The sequence below is a fragment of the Lonchura striata genome, chromosome 3 (assembly GCF_046129695.1).
Source record: "Lonchura striata isolate bLonStr1 chromosome 3, bLonStr1.mat, whole genome shotgun sequence".
Taxonomy (NCBI): domain Eukaryota; kingdom Metazoa; phylum Chordata; class Aves; order Passeriformes; family Estrildidae; genus Lonchura; species Lonchura striata.
The window spans coordinates 13316646-13341024 of NC_134605.1; positions in this window are offsets into that span (position 1 = coordinate 13316646).

Here is a 24379-nt window from a genome sequence, read left to right on the forward strand (position 1 = left end):
TTCCCACTTTTCAAGATGGCAAAAGTTTCAGGCAAATCAGATTGATCTGAGAGATTACTGGCCCTGTGGAAACTGAGAGCATATCAGTATGATTAAGACTTTTCTCATGATTACTGAAACATCAGACTTTTCCCTTGATTTGGCCTCAGATGTAAACTTTGATCCTGAGCCTAAAATATTTTCTATTCTAATGTAGTTATCTCTAACCTGAACCACAACCAGCTCAGTGGAATGTGTGCTCTGGGATCTGCAGTGAGCCCTCTAAGCCACACTATCAGCACAGAAAGGCTGTAAGGAAGACTTAAGGCACTGGAAAAGGAGCAGTGACCTTTGTCTCCCTGTGTGTAACATCAAGGGAAACAATCTGGCTAAAAGGGGCTGTGAGCACAGCCCTTGGGCACTGGGCATCTATATGCAGTGGAGAAAAAGAGCTGAATTAATATCTAGAGGGATTCCTTCATGTGTAGGGAAACTCCACCAAAAAGATGCATGTCTACATGCAGGGGATGTATTCATTTTTCTTTTCTCCCCTTCTGCCTTCCTATAGAAGCCTTAATCACAAAACATGCCATTTTTGTCTGAAAATATTTTGCTGGAAATGCTGTGGATTTAGATTACTTTATACCACTCTTGGCAGTGTCAATAGGATTTGGGTATGTTTCTGTTTGCAGTGTTCATAAAACCTGGACTATCTGCAGTTGCAAAAATACACAAATAGATCTGGAGGTGTTTGATTTACTTTCTGAGCCTTGACGTTCTACTAATATGCTGATTCTCACTACCTGTATCCTTTAAACTGTCACAGAAAACCCACAAACCACCTCTGATTAAAAAACAGGAGCCTGCACTGCATTGAAACCCCTTAAAATAAATAGAAAATAACTTTTTCTCTCTCCAGAGCACTCACATTTGTTCTTTCAAAATTAGTATTCAGCAAATAGTTGGAATACGTCTGTACTCAGAGGAATTCACATCAGATCATAAATTTGTTCATGTTAAACACAAACATATGAATGCACTCTTATATCCAGGGACTATGGAAGGGTTTAGAATTTGCACACTTTACTCTCTGTAATGCCAGGGCAATGTTTCACTCATCTATGTAAATAAAAACAGGCTTGTTGCATTAAAGGCATAAGTATCCTTATGCTCTGCATAAACATCACAGGATTCAATTTTGAGAAGGAATCACATAATTTGTCATATCTTTTATTGTGATTGACTTCAGTGACGGGCATACACAAACATGTGATTTTCCACTCAGTGTATCAGTGTATATCTTGGTGTGCATTTGCTGGTAGAATAACAGGAAAAAAGATTAACCTCAGATATGCAAATAATCTTAATTGAATAAAACGAGACAAATTGCCCCTTCATTGGAGCAGTTCCTGGTTTGGCGATGCTGCACACACCACAAGAGCACCAGGAAAGGGCTCATGTTGCTGCCTCTCATTCCTTCCCTGTTTTTTCTGAGGCTCATGGCAGAGATGTGGCACATCTCAGCACAGTCAGACATGTCAGAATGGCATAAGGGACCCTAAATACACTATGTTAATTAGAGTATATTTGTTAGTATAATTTAGAGACATGTAAATTTACTTGAGCCTTACAGTCTTTCACAAGAGCCCCAGTCTGGCAACTCAAAAGAAAAAAACCAACAACTGCTCCCCACCCAAAAAAAACAAACCGAAAACTTCAGCCTTTATCCTTAAAGTTTATAACCCTTGTCATTGCAAAGGAGAGGGTAAATGTGAGAACAGCTGACATGCAAGGCCTCGGGATGGAATCTCTGCTAAGACCATTACCCATGGGTTTGTACACTTCCAGCGCTGGCAGTCTCTCGCATGGGCTGGCAGCGCTGGTGGCGTGGGCAGCGCCTTGGAAGATCTCTCCCACGCTGGCTGGGGCTGCTGGAGGGAGTCAAGAAATCATTCGTAGAGCCTGTCCTCAGGCATTGTCCTCAGGCATTGTCCCCAGGCATTGTCCTCAGCCTGTCCTCTCTGCATTGAGGCTATTTATGTTATACCACAAAAAAACCCCAACCGGGAATGGTTTGGTATGGTCATATTGTTAAAGAAATTTGTCTTAAAAACAGCATCCTGCTTATGAGGGAAAGAAATCTGGAGGGGAAAAATCTTCTTTAAGAAGTGTCTTTCATTTATAACTTTCCCACCCCTGAAGATTCATTCTTCCTCCCTTCCCTGGAAAAACCAGGGAAAAATAGTGGACTCCAAAAAAATCTATTTGTATGTGCCAGATGCAGGTTTTGTTAAGACATCTACATCTTGTGAGTGTTGTCTCCCTCAAGTCTTTTTTTCATCTTCTTTTACTAAACAGATAAAGAGGATTTCCTTCCTAAAAAAATGTGCAGCTTAGGGCCCAATAATAAATAACCTTACTTGTAGGAGAACTCCTATTGAAGCCAAAGGAATTCCTTGTTTGAAAAGCACTTGCAAGATCAACCACTAGGAAAAGAAAGCAGTGAACAATAGATGGCTGCAATACTGGGGAAAAAAATAAAAATTAAAAGATGAGGGATGGGAATATATGGTCCTGTAAAATTATAATAGATAATGAGACTATCTAGGGCCACCACCTTTAAAAATAATTGTTTCTTTTAATTTAGCACTCTATCTACATATGGTAAAGAAGTAGATATTGATTTTATCAGCCTTGATAGAATAGTGTTGGAGAAATTACTAACAGGAGAAAATAAACTCTAATTTAATCAAGCTAGGCTGTTGTAATCTTCTGCTATGGAATCTCCATTCCAGGTTTGACTTGGTTTCAGATGAAAATTGCAGTTTGCCCTTGCAGCCAGGAGGGCCATCTCTGTCCTGGGGTGCATCAGGCCCAGCACGGGCAAGGGAGGGGATTATCCTGCTCTGGTCTGCACTGAGGCAGCCTCACCTCGAGAGCTGGGGATAGTTTTGGGTGCCATGGTATGAGAAAGAGATGAAACTGTTAGAGAATGTCCAAAGGAGGGCAATGAAGATGGTGAAGGGCCTTGAGGGAAACTGTATGAGGAGTAGCTGAGGTCACTTTGTTCAGTCTGGAGAAGAAGAGTCTAAGGACAGACCTCACTGCAGTTACAACTTCCTCATGTAGGAAACAGAAGGGGCAGACACTGATCTCTTCTCTGTGGTGCCCAGTGACAGGACCCAAGGGAATGGCCTGAAATTGTCAGGAAAGGTTTAAGTTGAATATCAGGAAAAGGTTCTTCACCCAAAGGGTGTTTGGGCACTGGAGCAGTCTCCCCAGGAAAGTGGTCACAGCACCAAACCTGGCAAAGTTCAAGAAGAGTTTGGACAACACTCCCAGGCACATGGTGTGGTTCTTGGGATTGTCCTGTGCAAAGCCAGAAATTGGAATATCCAACTTGGGATTTTCTACAACACTCCGATTCCATATAGGTGTCAGTAGGGCCTGTTCCATTACCTTCACCAACAGCGATAATTTTTTTTTTTTTTCAGTTTTACTTTACTTGTATGATCTTTGGATCAAGATTGCTTCATAAGTTTCTTAAGTGACATGGATTTACTTGGCCAGGCTGGATAGTGCTTTGGCTCTCAGGGCTGAAGTAAATTCATCATAGAATCATAGAATGGTTTGGTTTGGAAGGGATTTTAAAGACCCAGTTCCAGCCACCCTGCTGTGGGCTGGAACAACTTCTACTAGACCAGATTGCTCAAAGGTCCATTCTACCTGACCTTGGACACTTCCAGGGAGCAAAATTACTCAAACTGATACCTTGAAGGACAGTTGCTCATAGGAAATCTTTCTAGACTTTTAAAATGCTGAGCTGCTCTCTTGCCATCTCTGCCCTTAAAGCAGCAGTAGCCTGTTGTTGTAGCTCTGTGATGGGCTGAGCACACGCACAGGACTGATCAGACTCAGAAGGGAGAAATAGTCTGTGTGTAGGTGGGAAAAAGAAAAGTTTCTGAATGCACAGCCTGTCTTCAAGTGAGCAATATAAGTAGGAGAAGCTTGGAGCAATTATTCCCAAGCTGTATTCAACTTGACATTTTTTTTCTTTCTTTTTTAATCTCCAGTAAGGGATTTTATGCTCAAAAGTGTGCCCACTTGTTCAGTACCAGGCAATCTAACAAAATCTAGCAACTTACTCTCGAAAGTACAATCACCATCATACAGCATATCTTAAGCTAAACCTAAGCTAATCAGTGCAAACTGTTTATTGAATAAGCCCCTTTTCTTGGCTCTTGAACAGTTTCTTTATAATCCTACTTTTGACATTCATAATTCTTGAGACTGTGAAGTTTGCAAACATATTTGATCTGGTAACAGCACATACAGAGTTTGTACTTGCTACTCTGAATTTGCTTATCCAAGGTTTGTGATTGATCATAACTCCATTTTACTTGTTAACTGGATGATTTATGTGTTTATAAAGTGTATCTGCTTCTCTGCTTCCTATGCATTCAATTCAATTTATTAAGCCAGTTTCTGCTACAGGCCCAAGACATATATTCTACAGATATTTACAGAGAAAAATTTTCTTTGAGAGCATGAAGAAAATGAAATGTAACTAGAATTCCCCCAAAGCTAAAGGAATACTTTTTCTTACCCACCCCCATGCCATTGTTTAGACACTATAAAATTCAAACACCTGAATTAAAACAGTATTAAATATATGTACTTTTCTTTCTTCTGTCTCTGTTCTTTCTGTCAAATTCATACAGTACTATAATATTGTTAAATAATATTATATTATTCTTAAATAATATTCTTAAAATAATTCTAGGTGCTAGGAATAATAGTTTGTAAAATGCATGTAAAATGGCACATTCTAACTGCTGAAGCAAAGGACATTGAAGAGTTTTGGTCAAGACATTACTCTGAGTCAGATACCTATATTAATCCATATTAATCTCTGCATGGAAATAACTTTTTTTTTTTACTTATTTGGTGCAAATTTAATGTAACTTTCTTGTGCAAGGAGCCAAATATTTTTGTCACCCTTCCTCAATCTAACCCCAAGTTTTTAAATTATAAGGACTTATGACATTCTTAAAAAGAATATGGTGAAAAAGAAGCTAACACTGAAATAGTGTGGCAGGTTAAAAGAAACCTGTGCATTACTGAATATATTCAACTTTTTCATTCCAGATCTGTAGAGTCTTCCTAAGGAATTGAATTCATGTGTCTTCTTACAAAGTGCCAGATAAAAAAAAAATCTGCATTCAATTCTGATGAATCCTCTGTGAACTGCAGCTGAAAGTGAGTACTGTGTTACTGTCATTCAAAGATTTGTTTTGGAATGGTCTCCTCCAAAGGCATATATATAAATATATATTTACTGCTATATGTGTATGTACATAAATGTACATATCAGCTCACATGCACTCTCATGCTGTGGGAAAGAAGCCCAGACAATTAAATAATCGCAAGACATATTTTTCCTATGCACTACTAGAAATTAGAGTAAATGTAATGCCTGTGGTCTCCTACAGTTCCATTCTGGATGGTTCTGTTAGCTAAAATACATCTGTTGTCAGCACTATGAAGAAATAAAATCTATGGTTTAAACTTAAAATGTGATGGGATATTGCCTGGAAAGTTTTCTCATATAGACAGTGTTATCTGAGTCCTTCCTTGGCAAGAAGTTCAATCTGAAGACAGTTCTCAGATGGTTTCAGCTGCTTGGTTTGCTATGCCTCTGCAAGCAGCACTCTGTTGTCCTCTTAAGGAATTCCCCTTCCCTAATCCTTCGAACTTTTTCATCTCTCAGGAAATTCGCATTTGACCAAGAAATCGCCTTCAACTGCTATTAGCATTTCTGGAAATCAGTTGTGGAATTAGCTTTTTGCTGCTGGCATTCTGTGCCTAGAGGACCCCCGTACACTTTGCCACTGCCAGGCCTTCGCTGGTGGCTGCAGCACCCCGAGGTGCAGCCTGGCTGAACCCGCAGTGATCCCGAGCCCTTGCTTTTGCTTCTTGTGCTGGGGGTAGCCACTGCCACAAGTTGTGGCACTTCAGTATGCAGGCAGATGAAGTCTTTCACAACCTATAAAGTGCATCTAAAAATAGACCACATGGAAGATCTAATCCACAAATTTCAGAGTCTTTAAATTTATTTTGTCTGTTTTTTATTTTATTTTATTTTATTTTGAGAGGCCAGCATTCATAAAACAGCATAGAGAGGACATGGCCACAAGGAAGCAAGTAGTAAATTTGTAGGTTTGCCTCTAACAGCTGGTTTGGGAGGGACCAGCCATTAAGAGAGAGAAGGAAGAATGTGGGATGGGGGAGTGAAAGGGAGATTGTAATAATACTCATAATTAAAGTACTGCATTCTAGCTGCAGATTTCTGGAAGAAATTTGATTCCATGAAGTGCTAGAGGCCATGAGTGAAAATTCTTTCATAAGCAGGAAGTGAGAGAGAGAACTATAAGGAAATATTTTGTTTATTTTGGCCATCATTCTAAAAAACCTGGGCTAAAAGCAAAGAGAAATGAAAGAAAGAATACTGATAAATGATGTGTGAAAAGTACCCAGAATTTTTGGAAACTGCAAAGCCTAATTTACTAAGCATGAGTAATTTATTCATGTGTTGTCCCGGAACTAATCAATATTTTGCACTTTATTAGGAATGGAAGCTTGCGTTGTCTCTTTCAAACATACAGTAGTTGGCTGATTAATTGAGTGGTTTGCTCAGTAGTATGACCAGCTGTTATAAATGGTTTAGTAATTTTTTGGCACTAGAAGTAAACAGGACTTTTTTTGTCTTTTTGGCTGGGCTAAATAGGAGACCACATAGCCAATAAACCTAGATCTTGTTTCAAATCCTGAATTTTGTTTTAAATGCATAATAACCCTAAATATGTTGCTATATTTCCAAGCAATCTCTCAAGATGCAAAAATAGATAGTTTTTTTGCTATGATTAAAAGTTCTTTTGATGTTGTTATTTGGCTTTACCAATTCCTTTTCTAGCCACAGCTAAAGAGGAATTGAGGCCTCCTTGAGGCCTGTTTTTTGAAGATTCTGACATGTATTTTTGGAATAGCCTTCTTATCCATCTGGAATAATGTCAAGGAGGTAAGTGGAAAGTGCTAGAAATGCTGAGTACAAGCCCAGGCCCTCCAAGGAATATCCCTGCTAACATTAGAACTGTGCAGCATGTGAAAACTGGGCATTGTAAAATGCATAGGGCGGGTTGAGGAGGTAAATGGAGGTATTTTCAAAAGTAGGGAAGGCTGTGTGGTGAGGGGCATGGGACTGCGGTTTCTTTGAAATATTGGATCATCTAAGAAGTTTGAGGATGGCTTGTGGGCATGAGAAACATGTTTATCAAAATGCATCTCCAGCTGGGGGATGGCATGATTCAAGTGTCAGAATTTCATTTGGATTTGTAAAGCTGAAGCCCATCCACATTTGTGCTTGATTCCTTGCTGAGCCCGAAGATGTTGTCGGGCTGAAGAATGGCATTGTGTAGTTTCCATTGTCGGCTGTCACACTGCGTATGTTTTGGGACTGATCTGAAGTTTTGTTTGACATCATGACTTTTATAAGAATCAAAACCCCCAAATCCCTCAGATGAAATCCATATGGCTTTGTTCACAGACTGAAATAAAATCATGCTCACAGCCTTTACTGCAACTGAGGGATATTTGGTGGGAGTAGTTTTTTGCTTAATAAAAGCATAACGTTCAAATGCTTGAAATGTGGATATTATTAAGTACCTGCTTTGTGAGAATAACTCAAATGCTATTTTATTCCCTGCCCTTTTGTTAGTTCATATGCACAAGAGTCAGATCTGAGGCTGACATGAAGAATGATCTCCGCAGCCTGGCATGGACCCAGCTTCACTTAAACTCTGTTTTAGATATTATTGGGGGTTTCTCTGCATTTTGGCTCCTTGCAGCTCAGTGCTGAACATTTGGCATAATGTGTGGTAAGGGTTATTATGATACACAGAGGTGAGGTAATTCACATAATTTCTGCAGTGTAGGCAAGTTTGCTTGGCTGCTGGAGTGGTTAGAGCAGGAAGCTTCCCGGTGTGCCGGGATGCTGATTACTGAGGGTCAGGCCTGTGCTCACCATGACATCATAAAACACAACCAGGGGCTGATTTATTTAAGAACTGTCATGTCACTGGTTTTGTCAGCAGAAAACCAGAGGACAGAGAAGGTGAGGGGGAGCAGTAGGCTCACACAGTGCAAGATTTATGTTGAGGAAGAAAACACTGATGGCTCCTCTGCCAATGATGTAAGAAATGTTTTAGTCGCCGGTGGGTCTGAGGTATGGAGTGGCACTCTTCTTCCACTGTGTTGTTTCCAAAATAAAGAAAACATTAACAGCAAGTCTTCCAGGAGAGGAAAGACAGAGACAAAGCTCTGGGCAAATATTTAGACCTTCTTATCCCTTGCATTTGGCAAATCCAATCCCACTTTTCATTGGAAACACCTGCAGTGTTTGCACATGCATAGAACCATTGTAGTGCCTTCAAAGGCAGTGTTGCACGAGAAAACTTTACCAGGTTGTCTTCCAGAAACAGCCACAGACAAATGATGGTTCCAAAATCCCACTGCTGGGCTTCTGGACCACCTGCTCCTATTCCTTGTGCAGGACATGATACATGGTGCTGGATTAAGCATGCCAAGATTGCTGTATATTGTTCCAATACTCCAATTGCTGTTTGAGTGGTACAAAACTGGCATATTGGTGGTGTTAACCTGACCACTTTTGCAATAACTTATCAGAGAAATATGTTCCTTTCTTTCTCCTCACAAAAATTGAGTTTGCTTCTTGAAGAACAACATACAAGACACGCTCCCCCAAATTCAAAATAAATTAATAAGATTCAAGCACTACAAAAGCAATGGAAATTCCCATTTGAGTGAGACTGTAGCATGAGAAAGGGAACATATTTATAAATGGACAATGCAAATCTCCATACTGATAGGGCACATCTCGTCTTTTCCATACATGTGGTTGTAAAAATGTGCTTAGTACAGCTAACATCTCACTTTAAGACCATTTTCCTGCCTTGATTCACTAAACTTTAGCTTCAGCTCTTTAGTATATTTTCTAGAAAATGTATCACTGCTTCTTATGCCAAAGAGTGCTCAGTGTTTGGTTTGATATCCTACTAAGTTATTTTTTGTAGTTCAAGTATTTGCTTCATCTTGCTGCCTCAAACCCTTTTCAAATGTGAATTAGGACTTGCAGCAGGCAGGAGGTACTGTTAATAAGGATAAATGAGACAAGCAGCTTCACTCATTTCCCTGAAGACCTTGTAATATGAGACTATAAATGCAAAAAATGCCTGGTACCTTAAATAAGTAGTTCTGCTGAAATCAATGTTTACATGCAACTTGGTAGAAGTCTCCAGAAAAGTGAGTCTGAGATGGGATAATATCCCTTAAAATGGGATTTATAAACCACTCTTGAATTCACTGTTACACATTTTTCATCTTTAAGTTAAAATCCTGCTTCAAGGTGATAAGGGCTTGAATCAAACACATCTTTTATCCATAGGTTGCTCCTATACCCAGTGAAAGGTAGGGGGCATAACAACTGATTTTTTTTTTTGTTCATTTTGTGCTTGAGAAAAGCACAGAAGAATTTTGATGAGAGTGCATTGGTATCTTTCAGCACTGTCACCAGAGGGACGCTGGAGGATGTTTTCCTTTCCATATTGCACGGAGCAAAGACAAGTGGAGAACAATAGGCAGGTGTTAGGTGTCCCTTTGTTACTTGTGATGATGCCCTGAGCCAGGGAAAGAAACAAATGCATGGGGTGCATGTTTCCCTGTGGATGTGCTGAAAGCAGGCACCTTTTAAGCAAAGGAGAGGAGGCATCTCTACCCAGATCCCATTCTGTCAGGGTGTGACACTGTTACTCACACTCAGGTCCCAGTGCCTTTGCTCTGCTTAAAAATGGTTTAACTGAAAACACAGCTCATGTATCTGTTGCAGAAGGGGTTTTTTTAATATGTTCTGAAAATTCTCTGGGTTGCTCAGAGCAGTTCCCAGCTCTACATCAGAAGAAGGTTTTGACTTGAGAGACGAGTGGATAATTGAGGCTCTGATTGAAGTTAGTGGGAACTCAAGATGTTTATCTTGCAAATCAGAATATACCTGTCTCTAGTGTTAACTCCCTTGATTTGAGAAATATTTAGGCCCTTTCAGGATAGTTTCATTAAAAAGTAAACCCTCATAAACTGTGTGATTTAAACTTTCCTCCTTGAAGCAATTCTGTATTTTTATGGGCAGTACATGGGAAATCCTGTGTTTCTACATGCAGCAAGTGGGAGTGGATGGATTTGATTTTTTTTTTCCTCAGCAATGAGTCTTCTTCTGCAGGATACCTTGCTTTTAGCCTTATTCAGGGCTGAAGGATGGGGACCAAGCTGTGAGCTGGCAGCAGCCAGAGGGCTGTGGCTGCTCAGCAGAGTCACACCTTGGCTGTGCCTCCCCCTGCCCCTTCCCTGTGGCTGCTCAGTGCCCAGTATGGCCTGGGGGGTCTCCAGTGACAGAGCCCAGGAAGGAACAGTCCTGGTGAGAGAGTGGTAGAGGTTAAAATCAGTCTCCTGTCCTTTCCTCAGAGGACTAGAGGTGGTCAGGCACTGGTCCCTGCTCGAGCAAATGATTGCTCTGCTGAGAGATGTGGCAAGCTTACTGCCCAACAGACTATTAAAGAATTTTATTTCTTCGAATAGAATATACTGTTAGACTCTTTATTTGGGACAGGAAAGAACACAGGGCCCAGACAGAGAAGGTCTTTCTTAAAAATCTCATTCCTCTGTATTTCTGTGTGGTTTTAGTTGCCAAGCATGTATTTAATACACAGGTCATAACGGGCCTCCCTAAGTCAATGCAAAGAAATTGTATCTTAATTAACATTAGTCATTACAAAATCACCACAAAGGAAAAATTTTGCTCACTTTTAGCAGTCCCAGTGACAGCCTGTATATAAATCACAGTATTTTTCTTAAATTCACAATCTTTGTTTCAGGGCTTAGCTGCACAGTAATGCGACTGGAGAATTGCTCTTGGAATATTAATGAGATGAAGATTTTTTTTGTTGATGTGAAAGAATTTTAAAGGACTTGTGTCAATTATACCTGTCTCCCTTTTGACCCTAACTAATTTAAATCTTAGGCTACTGAACTTCATACTGGTAGTATAATTAATTTGCAGCATCTTCTTCTTTATTTTCTTGAAATGCATTGCAAAAGGCCAAGAACTGGCAAACTCACTCACTAAATGGTGACTTGTATTGGTGGTGGTCCTTGGTTGTCTGATATAAGAAGCCCAGAAATACAAGAGGATATTTCCAATCTTGACCAATGCTGTGTGCAAACCCTGTTTATTTAAATAATAGCAGATAGTTGAATGTTCATAATTCAAAGGGAACTTTTTGTTACTTTTTCCTCTAGGCTTGGGCTTGCTTTCTGACCCTACTGCTCAAACAAACTGCAGGGTTTGTTGCTCTTTACATACCAGCAGTTTAAGTTCTAAAGCCACTTTTACTGACCTGAGATCAGATAAATAATCTCCTGGGAAGTTTTAGGTTTTTTTTGCTGACAGTCAGTTGGATTAGGAAGGGTACAATTTTGTGAAAAATCAGAAAAAAGTAGAGCTGTTTCTTTCCCTGAAAGATAATTGACCCTTGCTCTTTGCCCTGGAAAAAGGGTTGAGGGAGCATTTCTGCAGGGTGTGTAAAAATGGTCAAGCAGCTTTTCTTTTGTGAAGAAGCCTAACCTGATCTACTTCACTTTTCTGCTCATAGAAGACCTCGGTCTAAGCTTCACTGGAATTACCAAAGAAACTTCAGCAAGTATCAGATAGGTCCAGAAAGCCAAAACAGAGGATATAGCTCAGGCATTTAAAAAATCCCTCCAACAACCAAACACAACATCCCCAAACATAAAATTACCAAACAAACAAGCCCAAAAACTTGCAGATCAGCTGCACTGTCTTCCCAAGTCAGCTTGGAAAATATTGATAATCATGAAGGATCTCTTGCTTCTAGTTCTCACAGCACAGTAAAACATAGTCAGTGATTGTGGAACTAAGGAAAATAGATCCTCATGCATTTCAGAAAGGATCTGGGTATGGCTGGAAATGAGGGATTCTGCACCAAAACAAAGCTTATTTTGCTGTAAAGAAAGATTTCTTGAGTGGATTGGGCAGAAAGTATCTAAGTAATTTAACTTAATGTGCTTCTATATAATTCTTCTCTGTGCCTCCTCCTACTCTTTTACTTCAGTGTTTTCTTGGAGAAGTTTTGCCTGATCTGAATTAAAGGAATAATATTTTATACTCACTGGAATGCTTGCCTGTTTTACATCTCTGGATGAACATTAAAAATGTGCATTACTGCTTTTTTTCTTCTTTCTTACTGTATGTATTTGAGTGCCAGATTTATCAGTTCTGTTTTTCCCAATGCTGGAAAATGAATTTGCTTCAAATTATAACTGTTTGAATGGGACCAGCGCACAAATGAATGCCATTACTGTGTGTCTACAATAGGGCCAAACCTCTGATCTCAAATTCAATTTTGAAAATGAAGAGTTGACTCTAATAACTTCAGTCAAATCACCTTGGATTTACACCAGGGGAGAAGAAATCAGAATCTGGACTTTCATGTTTGGTCTGGGAAGCATTTTGAAATTCTTGTGGATGAAAGATACTAAAAATGTATGTTATTATTATGTTATTCTTTTTCCATATCACACTTCACATCACAGGACTGACCATATATCTTAGGATTGTTCAACCCACACTTTCCCTAAATTTTACCCCTTTAATCTGATGATTATAGCTCATTCCTATCATAAATCTACAGTTAAGGTTAAGCAATCACAAAACCATTCTCTTCAGTAGTGTCCTGGGAAATGTGAATGAAATCTATTCCACCATTTTTTGAACTAGAATATGGGAAGTAAATGTTTCTTCCCATTTTTAATTTATCCAGCCATTTCTTGCCAGTAGTTTACTCGAAAGCTTTTTAATGCAGCCTGCAAACTTGGCTTGGACAACTGAGAAAACTTTGTATATGTTAAGCCTTTGCTAATAATAGTCCCAAGCAAACTGCAAGAGGAGAAACTGCTGGCTTAATGTATAGTAAATACAATGAACAGCTAATGGAATAAAAGATCTTTGGAAAGGCAAGAAACAATGCTGAAGTCAGTGCTTACAATTGCACAATACCATGGGGTTATCTCTTCAGAAAAGTTTGGATGATGAACTTAGAACTGTTCTTGGGCTTGCAGCTTCTTTGTCTAGATTTGGCAGTCCATGAATGCATATCTGCAATATAAAGCTTAACAATTTAATGAAAAACTGAAGCTTAGAGTTTAAATGGATGAAAAGAGGATTTAATGGTAGATACATTAGGCTGTGGTCCTGGAACAAACACACGTGGCCAATCCTGACTCTGGAGGACCCCACAGCTGGGGCCATGGGAACTGGAATCTTGGGTATGTATGGCCTCTGGTCCCGCCCCTATTGAAACTGGGGGGGAACAGATTTAAATTAAATTTCTCTGTCTCTGGCCAAGCTTATGGAAGTACATTTAAAATACATTTTCAAGCATGGGCTTTGGTAATTTTGACCAGAACTTACACTATTCTGCTTGATATATATGCCTCAAATTTTGTCCCAGCACAGGCTTTCAAGTTTTAAAAAGCAGTTGACTAGCCCAAATTATTTTTGTTTTAGTGGCTCACTTGATCTTAAAGCAAGGATTAGAATGAAACTTTGTAGCTCTTTCAAACTTTGGGTGGTTTTATGGCTTTTTGGTTCTTGAGTTAATAGTTCAGGGGAAAAAATCTTGGGAAACACAAAACAACATTTTAGATCCTCTGATATGTAGTTAAATTTTCTGGAATAATGACAAACTTTGTTCATTACTACAAGTATCTGAATTCAAACTCAGACAAGCCAGGAATAACAGAGCAAAATGCATTTCCAGGAGCATGGTCTTTTAATATCCTCTGCTAACACAATTGTAACAAAAAAATGGTGCCTGAATCTTTTGCAGGACTTTTGCTCTTGGAGTGTTTTACATAAAAGACTGGTGATGCTGAGCTGCTGTTAAATGAGAAATCGCAGTGCAGTGTGATGGGAAGGTTATCCAGCAAGGAGAGGGGTGAGGCTGAGCTGACTCTTGCAGGGTGAGTTGGCTGCTCCAGCCGTGCCTGCTGGTGCTGTTTGCTGTCAGAGCCAGACTGCAACCTGCCCATGCACACTCTGCTCCTGCTGCTCCACCTAAAGAGGCACGAGCTGCCTCTGTGCTTCCTACGTGCCCTGAAACAAAAACTCGCTTTCTCAATCCCAGCTCTCCTCAGAGAGAGGACTAAAACTAAAACTATCAAGCATGACTGGGACAAAGGGGAAAGGACCCGGTACTGAGTGTCTCAATAGGTTAGCAGTTTGTCTAAGACTCCATAAAAAAGAGAGTGGGGGGGAATCCCCAAACTCTGAGACTTGTAGTTGATAATTGGAATCATTGAAGGCTTTGGAACATAGTATTCTGTGCAAGAACAAGCACAGTTTAGTTTGTTTGACGAGTTGCTTCAACACAGAAGTCAAATTGCAAAATATGTGGTAGTGTTCACTGAAGATCAAGTACAACTTCTCAACTTGAAGATGTAGCAAAACAGGCACAGGAGAATATTACCTCAAGGTTCCTTAAAAAATGAGCAGCAGCCAATCAACAGTTTCCTTCACTACTCTCAGGTTCAAAAATGGCAATTTCTAATGCATAATGAAGTGTACAGACTTTGCACATAGTCTTTCTCAGATAAAGTAGTTGTGGTGGAAAATGTCTCTACTTTCTCCTAGTAGTGTAAAACAGCTTTCCCACAGGAGACAGCTATAGAAAGCTCTCCCTGAAGCCATCTCTAGCCCATCCTGGCTATTTAATTCCACATTTAAATCCATCCTTTTAAATTCTAAATGGAACAATCTAGTTGCATTGGTGGGTATTTCAAATAACCTTTATTATAAATCTTTTCCAGGCCTATCAGTTTCTTCTGGGCTTTTTCCCTGCAAAAGGTTTGTATTATATAAACAGGAAACATATAGGAACTTACTAATTGTTGGTTTATTTTTCTGGTTTATTTTTCTTCTGCTGCAATGCAGGCTGCTTTTCTTACTGTCACTGGAGGGATCAAGTTACAGCATGAAGCTTGGATGCTGGAGAAGATTGTGAAAGCAGTAACCTCATTCAGGCTCAAGGAAGTGGGGTAGGTTAGGTCTCTGTCCTGTTGATAAAGCCCATCAGTTGTTTCTTTTAAAACTTCCTTATGCATCCTGTTGAGAAGATAGTCCCAAAAATCAAGGGATGGTTGATTTTTGGGAAAACTGCTTTTATATCACAAGGTGATCTTAATCCTGTGGGGTTTAAAGGTGTTGTTGCCCATGCTGGCCATTATATCCGTGAGTCCTGCACAGCTTTAAAGATTTCTTTTTTCCTGGCTGTGCTGGAATCCATATGTAGATATCACCTCAGCTTTGCTTTCACCTGAGACAGAGTCTCTCTGAGGCCTTGTGGCAATAATGCTAACACACTGACACAAAAATATCCAAAAGTATTAGAGTTGGCTCTTATTTGAAGAAAAGATAGAGGAAAAGCTGCTCGCTGATAAAGAAAGTTGAAGGCAGCATCCAGATTTGAGGATCTCCTGTTTCCAGTTGAGAAAATGCCCCATTCAACCAGGACAAGCCTTTACAAAAGATCCTTTAACCACAGATCTGGGTCGGCTTTTAAACCCATTGTAACCTTTATTTTGGGGCTAGGTTCTTGGTAGTTACCCTGGCTTCTGACTTTGACTGTTTCAAGGTTCTCTACCACAAGGACAGGGCTCTCAGCATTTTCTTTTGTCTTTTAGTGCTGTTGTCTGAAGGATTGTGACTGCCTATTAAATTGTCCCTTTTTGGCTTTACTTTTGTTATAGCAAGGCCTGTGAACCAGCTGGAAGAAATCTTTGATAAATATAATAATCATGTGTTGATACAGAGTTTGCTTTCCTGTTGAATCACACAAGATACTTGCAGAGTTTGTGCTACAGCGGACTGCTATATGACTGAATTTAATGTATGTCCCTAGATTCGTATCTGAGAAAATATATAATGTTATTGCCCTGCTAATAATAGTTTCCTTGTTTGCCAAGAAGAAAAATGATCATTGCTGGGATCTTTAGGAGTCATCATAAATTAACTGGAAAATAACCCCATATGTGAAGTGCTGGAATGCTTCTTTGTGCATGCTCAGTCAGTCTCCCCAAGGAAGCACACTCCTCCTTGTAGTTCTGGGAAAGCAGAGGTGTGAATATTTTCCTGAGAGAAAGGGGGTTTGTTGTTGATAACCTACTGTCAGTGCCAGAATCCCATATGTTTTTGCAATATATTTACTGGCATTTAGAAGCCTGAGGAGATAAGTGATTCAAAGGAGCAGTGTGTTACAGAAAACAGTCAGTGAATCAAAGTGAGAAAGTGGAGCTAATGAGACAGTGATGATACAATGAGGAGTTTACCAGTAATCCTTAGGCAGTGCTTTTTGCTCTCTCCTGAAATTCTGTCAAATTCTCTCACTGTTATAGTAAAACATTTCTGAAATGAAGACCAAGACTCCACATAAAACAGAAATAAATCATGGGCTATAATGAGGGACTCGTCAAACATTTCAAAAAGTAACAACCAAGTAGCAGGGAATGTTATACTAACCTGGTACTTCTGGTTGGTTACAGTTATTGATATAAAAACTTCCTTGGAGGTCTATGGCTCTCTTAGGATGGCCACCTCATATACTGAATTGTGTGTTTCCCAGGCAACAAATGCATTTTGCTTCTGTGCTTCAAGTTTATTTAGGGAGAAATGAGGCCATCAGGATGTAGGGGACCTAAAAAGGGGAAGGAAGTGAATAGCTGCAATATGAGAATATCAAACAACAAGAAAAAATAAGCTTTTTTCTTGCCCAGAGCTGGGTCCTGCATACCTCAGTCCAGGGTAACCCCAGTGAAGCTGGTAGAGAAACCTATGCAAGCTGAATGAAAGCTGGCTCCAAATTGGAGGTATTTATCTGAAAATGCCTTAGAAGTAGAAAATCTATCAGATTTCAGTTAAAATAACAATTCTTTGCAGCTCTGCCAAATGTCTGCAGGCTTCTGGTGATTTATTGTTCAACCAATGCATGGAGAAAGCTGAGGTCTACCTTCCCCTCTTTCTACGCCAAACAGAGGAACCTTTACAAGACCTTGGCACTTGTCAGATTTAAATTCTTAGGGCAGTATTTCTCACCTCAAGTGCAAAATTCACCACTTCCCTGTGAAAATCGGTCTGGGTGAGAACTGCACACGGAGCAGAGCCCACTACTGGAGTTTGTACAAGATTGATTATGTGGGTTTTGGGTTTGTGCTTGGTAGTGTCAGAAACTGGGAGGAGGAGGGGAAACTGCTAATTATCCTCCACCCCCTTTCCCAATAAACTTAAAATAGCTGTGTTAGAGTGCAATCTGGGCCTGCCTAATCTCAGTACTGGTTTTGAGAAATAATCTCATTCCCACTCTCTCAGTTTCTTTGAAACATAATGAATTGGAATTACATGTAAATGCCAGCAGTATTTCAAAGGGAGGCTGAAGCACAATGTCTGGCCTCTAATTAGTGTTGCAGTGTGTGGCCTGTAAACTTGATGATAAATGAAGCAATTGGCCATCAGTGGCTTCAATTAGATGGCAGTAAAAATGGTAACAAAATAAAGCCGCCAGTAAGGAAATTTGCTCTGAAAAGTGCTGCTGTGGGTGGACTTAGCTTTGCAATGAATTGGGGCTAATTGGCTTGTTTGTTCATTGTTCCTCAGGGGCAGTGCAAGTGCCTAATTAGAGAGAGCTTTCCAGGCCCCAAACAAAACTGGAAGAGAAGATGTGCCATGGTTCCCCTCTCAGAGTTCCCTCTGGAGAGAGGGGAGCAAACTACTGCACGGAGAGCACCCACTTCTCTTGCTTCTCTTTTTGGAAGATTTCTCAGACATTTATTGGCAAACCAGACTTCAGCAGAGCCTTCTCAGAGCCTTTTCGTGAAGCAACCATCAGAAGTCAGGAGCTGGCTTGGAGCTGGCATTGTGCTGGGAGAGAGGTAAAGGGCAGTGAGCCCTGTGCTTGCTGAGCCTGGCAGCGCTTCCCAGCTCTGCCTCGCTGTGTAGTGCACAGCTTTGTTGCTTTTGACACGTAAGTGAGGGAAAATAAGAATGGTGTGGTACTTTTCCTAGTGAGAGATTCACCAATGTTTTCCCACTTTGCCCAGCCAGTCTTTTATTCCAGGACACTCCCCCCTGTATAAACAGGACAACTTAATTGCTACCAAAAATACACAATAGGGAAAAGAGTCAGGCTGGTGGCAAAAACTGTTTTCTGTCTGCTATTCTGAATACATTTGTCTGTCACCACCTGTAAAGTCATGCCTCTCAGTGGTGATTATCATTATTTTAGTGGGAGACTTTGAGGCTGTCTCACTTCCCGTAAGTGCTTTTCAAAGATGATGAAGACACACAAATAAGATAGAAGCAAAGTGTGAAAAAACAAAGGATTTTCAAATTGGGGTTTACGATTTCAATTAGGAGACTTTATTATTGAAAACAAGAAGCTAATTTGTCAGAGGCAAAGGCTAATTTGTCTTCACCTCTAAAAACCAGAGGGAAACAATACATCCTGCTCATTCCAGACCCTCTGGGGAAAACCAAAAGGACTGCCCAGTGGCAATTCTCCCAATTCAGCCTCTCTAGGAACTGCTGTACCTGTTTTAGAGGACAATGATTTTCCAATTTTTCCTTTCCAATTTTTATAGTATCCTAAAATGCATCCTAATTGAAATTCAACAATTAGATGGGGGCAGGGGTGAAGAATAAAGGTGTTGTAATGTCAAGTTTATGTGATTCAGGAGTAAGCTAGGCAGATCTGGGGTCTGGCCCTGCTGAAAAATTCATTTTTGAAGGTGTTAAGCCCATCACTTCCAGGAAAGATACTGTATTTCAGTACAAATTTTACCAAATGATACCAAGATGATTTGGACAGTGTCTGTGAAAAATGAAAATTCAGTTTGAAAGTATAAAATGGTGCTGTGGCACACTTTAACACTAAATTTTCTTAATTTTTTTGCATCTCAGGGCTAATATCTCCAGTGGCACTTCACTCACAGTGCATTCATTGCACAGCATGCTCAACATTTTCCTGGAAGCAAAACAGACATTTTTTCTTCCTGTCTGTGGTGCTGGATGTATCTGCCCATGTCTCGAGGAACCCTGTGTATTGGCTCTGCCTGGAGCAGGCTGGGAGGGACTCCTGCTGGCAGCAAGGAGCTGTGGGTCAGACCCACACTGGGCTCTGCAGGGACAAGTGGACTCTCAGGAGATAAAATCAAATGTCCTAGAAAAGTTGGAAGGCAGCAGAGTTGGTCATCTGCTCCAACCTCCCTGCTCAAGCAGGGTCATCCCAGAGAACACGGTGCAGGATTGTGCCTGGGCAGTTCTTGAGCATCTCCAATGAGGGAGACTCCACAACCTCTCTGGACAACCTATTCCAGTGCTTGGTCGCTTCACTGCAAGGAATTTCTTCTTCATGTTCAGGTGGAACATCCTGTGAAGCAGTTTGTGCCCATTGTTCTTGTCCTATTGCCCGGCACCACTGAGTAGTGTCCATCCTTTTGGCACCCCCACTTCAGACACTGATGTGGTCCCCTCTCAGTCATCTCTTCAGGTTCAGGAAGTCCCCTGGTATCCCTGTCATTCTCTGGATAAAGACCAACTATCCTATGTGCTCAGAATTGTATCTTTTTCAAAATGACACATTTCCAACAGTAACCTGCTTCTTGATTAATTTATTTTCTTCACACAGTTGTTTTTAAACTTTCAGTGCTGCTGCCTCAGTTCCCTGAACAGTTGAGCTGTGCTGTTCAGAAAGGCTTTGTGGTATTTCAAAGAACAATCTACCATTTTGCTTCTCTTCAGGGAAGTGTGAACCAATGCAGTTAGCAATCCTGGCTGACATCTAAATTCTTAATGAGAGGAGTATGTTCTTGCAGAGCAGAGAGAAATAACTGAGGCTGCATTGCATCCCCTGCTAGTTATGGTTATTATCAGTATACATATATTACTAGCAAACTGCTGGGCTGGACGTTTAGCCCATAAACTAAAAATACTTTTATGTTTTGCTCCTCTGTTTGAGGATTTGCAATTGGAAAAAAAAAATAAGGTTGTTATTTAAGAACAGGCTGCTAAAATGAGACACAAAATATTGCTGTATTTTTTTTATATATAAAATGAAGTCTCTGCATTTGTTTTTTATTACTGCGTTACACACAACAAATGAATATGCTCTGAGCCAACAATTTCTACTGTTACATATGTGCACTGTGTTCCTCTGACTGCAGAGAGTTTTGTCTAAGCCCTTCTAACCAGTTGAAAGAGTAGGCTGAATGATATTAGCTTAAGCAATGAGAGTCAACAGGAAATGGGGGATTTGGGGTCTGAATACTGAAATGAGTCTTGGAGCATGTCATTTGCACAATGGCAGTTCTTGGCATCCAGTGGCTTTGTGCTAAAAATTCCTTAAAAGTCTCCAATTTGGGGAATGTGTGGTGGGCTTGAAAGGGCTCAGAACCTCTTGCCTGAATGACACCGCTGGGGCTGGAGGGCAGATGAAACTTTAATCACTTCCAGTCATCTGCTTTGCATGGTTCAACAGGAGCGAGTTAGAGAGCATTACAGTGAGCAATGCCAGCATGTCAGGCATTTTGAATCACTGGTACTGTAAGACCAGTAAAATCTTAGAGCCAACAATATAAAAAAATATTACTGCGTTCTTTTTTATCTGCAGTGGTGACACAATACCTTGCCTACCCACTCCATAGCTCCATAGCTCCCTGTAGAGTAGTAACTGAATGCCAGCTAAAATTGCCTAGGAAAACAACTTTTTGTTTTAGATTCATTGCAGAAGGACAATCAAAACTGAAGAAAAACCAAAATTTCCTCATCTTGAAGTAGCTTCAAGGAAATATGCAAGGTCTGGGACTCATTTTGCTTAGTTCAATATTAAGTGTTGTATCTTTAGAAATATTCCTGATGCACATCAGAGGAAGTCAGGAAAGAATGAGCTTTATGATAGCTTCATTCAGAGATGAATAATGGGGTAGACCAGCAACCACAAATCTTTCAATATTGGAGGAGAACAAAGTTTTCCTTTGCAAAGCTGTATCTGGATGCAAGCACAGAATAGAGGTTTGTCACATCACGGAGCCTTCAAAAACATATAAAGCAAACAAAAATAAGATCAAATAGAAATTTGGAAGGATGGTTTTTAGAGGATCTGAGCATTGCCAGGAAAGTGCCTTCCCCCCCCCCCCCCCCCCCCCCCCCCCTTTTTACTTCTTTTTAGTGTTCTAATCCATTGACTATGGCAACACCCTAAAGATAGGAAGCAAGTCCATGACCCTTTCTGTCTTAGCCCACAGTGAAGGATTAAGCTGTGTAAGACATAAACCCTGTTGTCAAGCAAAAGCTTGGCTCATCCTGCATGCCAATATTAAAATGTACTGATCCCATTTCACTTTGATCTTTACCTATGGCTGTGCCTTGGAAACCTGAATTTGTTTCAATCTGAATCTGAACTGTTCAGTCCCAGTTCATGATGACGTTAATTCTCATGTACCTTCGGTGGGTCCTATCTTCTTTGTAATGATTGCTGTTACTGACCTGGTAAAAGCAACAGGAACAAAGATTGGAAATCTACCTGCCCCTGGTTTACCATTCTCCCTGTTAATACAAGATGGGATGTTCAAAATAAGTCTCTAGTTCTTTTCCATCATGGTATATTTCATAGTGAACCATAAATCTATTATCACTCCAGAGGGAATAGTTATCATTGGGTCTGATTGCAAGATTAAAGTATGATTAAGGAGGTAGAAAATGGCAGGGGGTGTAAAGTCCATAACATGAAGAGAAACCTTATTCCTTATTATTAGATTATTACCCACCACAGGCTGTTCCTCCATGGATTCACTGCCAAATGGCTCGGTCAAATGCTTATTCCTTGACTCCCTTTATTCTCTGGACAGGTGAAAATTGAACTTGGTTATAGAAATTGAACATAGTAGCCAAGGAATTAGTGCATAGAAAATAAAAATGTCTTTCCTGACAGAGTACAGGTGAAGAAATATTTGGATGGGGTGCTGTGAAGGAAGATAAGAACACTAATATCCTTTCAGGCCAGGACAAGTATTATGAAGAAAGTTTGTCTTACTCCTAATAGTCATTCATGAATATGGTGTTATTTCAGACAGATTATTTTCCTAGGTTGCTCAAAAACTAGCTCCCTAGACTGACAAGACTGACAAATGTAAAATGTATGTTAATAACAGCTTACAAAGACAGAACATATATATATATATATATATATATATATATATATATATATATATATACATGCACACATACACAAACTCAAATACTTAGTCATCCATAATATTCTTTTCATGTCTGCTCATCTGCCTCTAAAAATGTTGGAGAAAAATATATGTATTTGCAGCTTATGAATATGTTAATTACTCTGCCTTTATTGGTAACCCACAAATTACATTGAGATGAATTAAAAAGACCTTCCATTCTTTCAGGGTGGCTCCCCTAAAATTTGGGGTACAGGACCATGGACAATCCCTTCATGTTCCAAGGGGAAAACAAAAGGTATCATTATATACTTCAAAATAGCTACACATAGTGGCAAGGTAGGTGTTTGCTGGACCAAATATCTTCTGGTGTCTGTCATGGGCTAATAACGCCTCTGTCTGCATTAGAGTAGTGAGGAAGAGCATAAGCCCTGACACCTGCAAGAGAATCTTATTTGTGTGTTTACTAAACATGTTCTCTTTTAAACAAGTTTCAGTATCTCTGGCTATACCCAAGTCACTAGTGTGAATAGTTTCTCTGAAGTCAGAGATTTCTTGCTGCTGTCTTGACCATTTCCTCTGTGTGATTTGATCTTACCATTCCATTTCAGGTGAATTAAGAAATTAATAAATGACAACCAGTAGCTGAGCATTCATTGCCTCTGCCTATGTTAAAGAGTTGCCTCATTGAACAGAGGCAGGGTTGCACTGATAACATTATGCAGAAATTTGAAGTCCAATGTTGTAGCAATTGTATAATTTTGCCTGTTCATGGCATGAAAAGGTGTTTTCCAGGCTGCTTGGCAAAGACCATATTATTGACTTTGTTAAGAAGAGAATTGGATATACTGGACCAAGTTCTCCTTGTTGTCATCCCCTACCTACCAGAAAAGTTGTATTTTTCTGAAGAGCTGGCCTTTTCTGAGCCCTCTCAGCTTCAAGAATCAGTTCTGACACTGGCTAAAAGACATCAGCAAGAAGCAGCTTGAGATATGTTGGGCAAACTCTGCAGCTCTGTCCCTGAGTACTCTGTCACTAGTGATGCTGGGCAAAGCCTGAGGGAAGCATCAGAGAGAGCTTCCAAATTGTTTAATTGTTTGAGGAAGAAACACTGCTGTCCTGTGAGAACTGGCAGTGAGATACAGAGTTGGAGACAGCTCAGGAGCAAGAGGCAAGTGCCCCAGTGTGGGCACCTCTACCCAGGTGCCATGCATATGAAGGGCAAACACTATTAAACAACTATTCAGGACAGTAGTGCTGTTACAAACATTTCTTCCTTACTTCTCTACTCTCATTATATTTACTTCCATGTGCTAAGAACTGAATTTCAATCCTTTGAAGTTTATCTTTAGAGAGTGAAAACATTGCCTAGCTGAGTAACAGCTGAACACTTTGAGGACCATTCATTGTGTACCATTCTTTAAAAGAAAAAGAAATAGGAAAAAAACCTCTGAGTTATCAGGGAGACTGTGGCAAGGAGAAAATCAATGCCAGGCATGAGTATTTGCCTGAAAGTTAATAAATAGGTGGTAGCAAGGGTAGGCTACTCAAAGCACCTCTCATGTATGGCAGATGCTGTGTGTGATCGAGACCTGGGGCTGCTGTGCGCTCTGGGATGATGGATGGTTATCTCATTTAAGCTGCAGTGAATCAAACTCTGAGAAGGGCTGCCAGGCTTGCATCTACATCTGTGTTTTCCACAGCCAGATGAAAGTCATTTTCTGAGAGCTGGCAATTGCTAACAGGGTGTGCACTGATGGGCTCTGTCCAGAGGTGAAGGTCTTTTCCACAGGGGCTGAATGCATTTTTGGCAGCTTATGTTGCTCTGAAAAATCAATGGATTTTTGTAGCTGTTTGTTATCTAAAGGCTGTGTTGTGTTGTGCAGTGGTCTTCAGAGGAAGGTGGATTAGAAGTAGATTAGAGTTGCACTAAATGTGGTTTTGCATCAGGTTCTTGCTGTTTGAACTTTCTGCA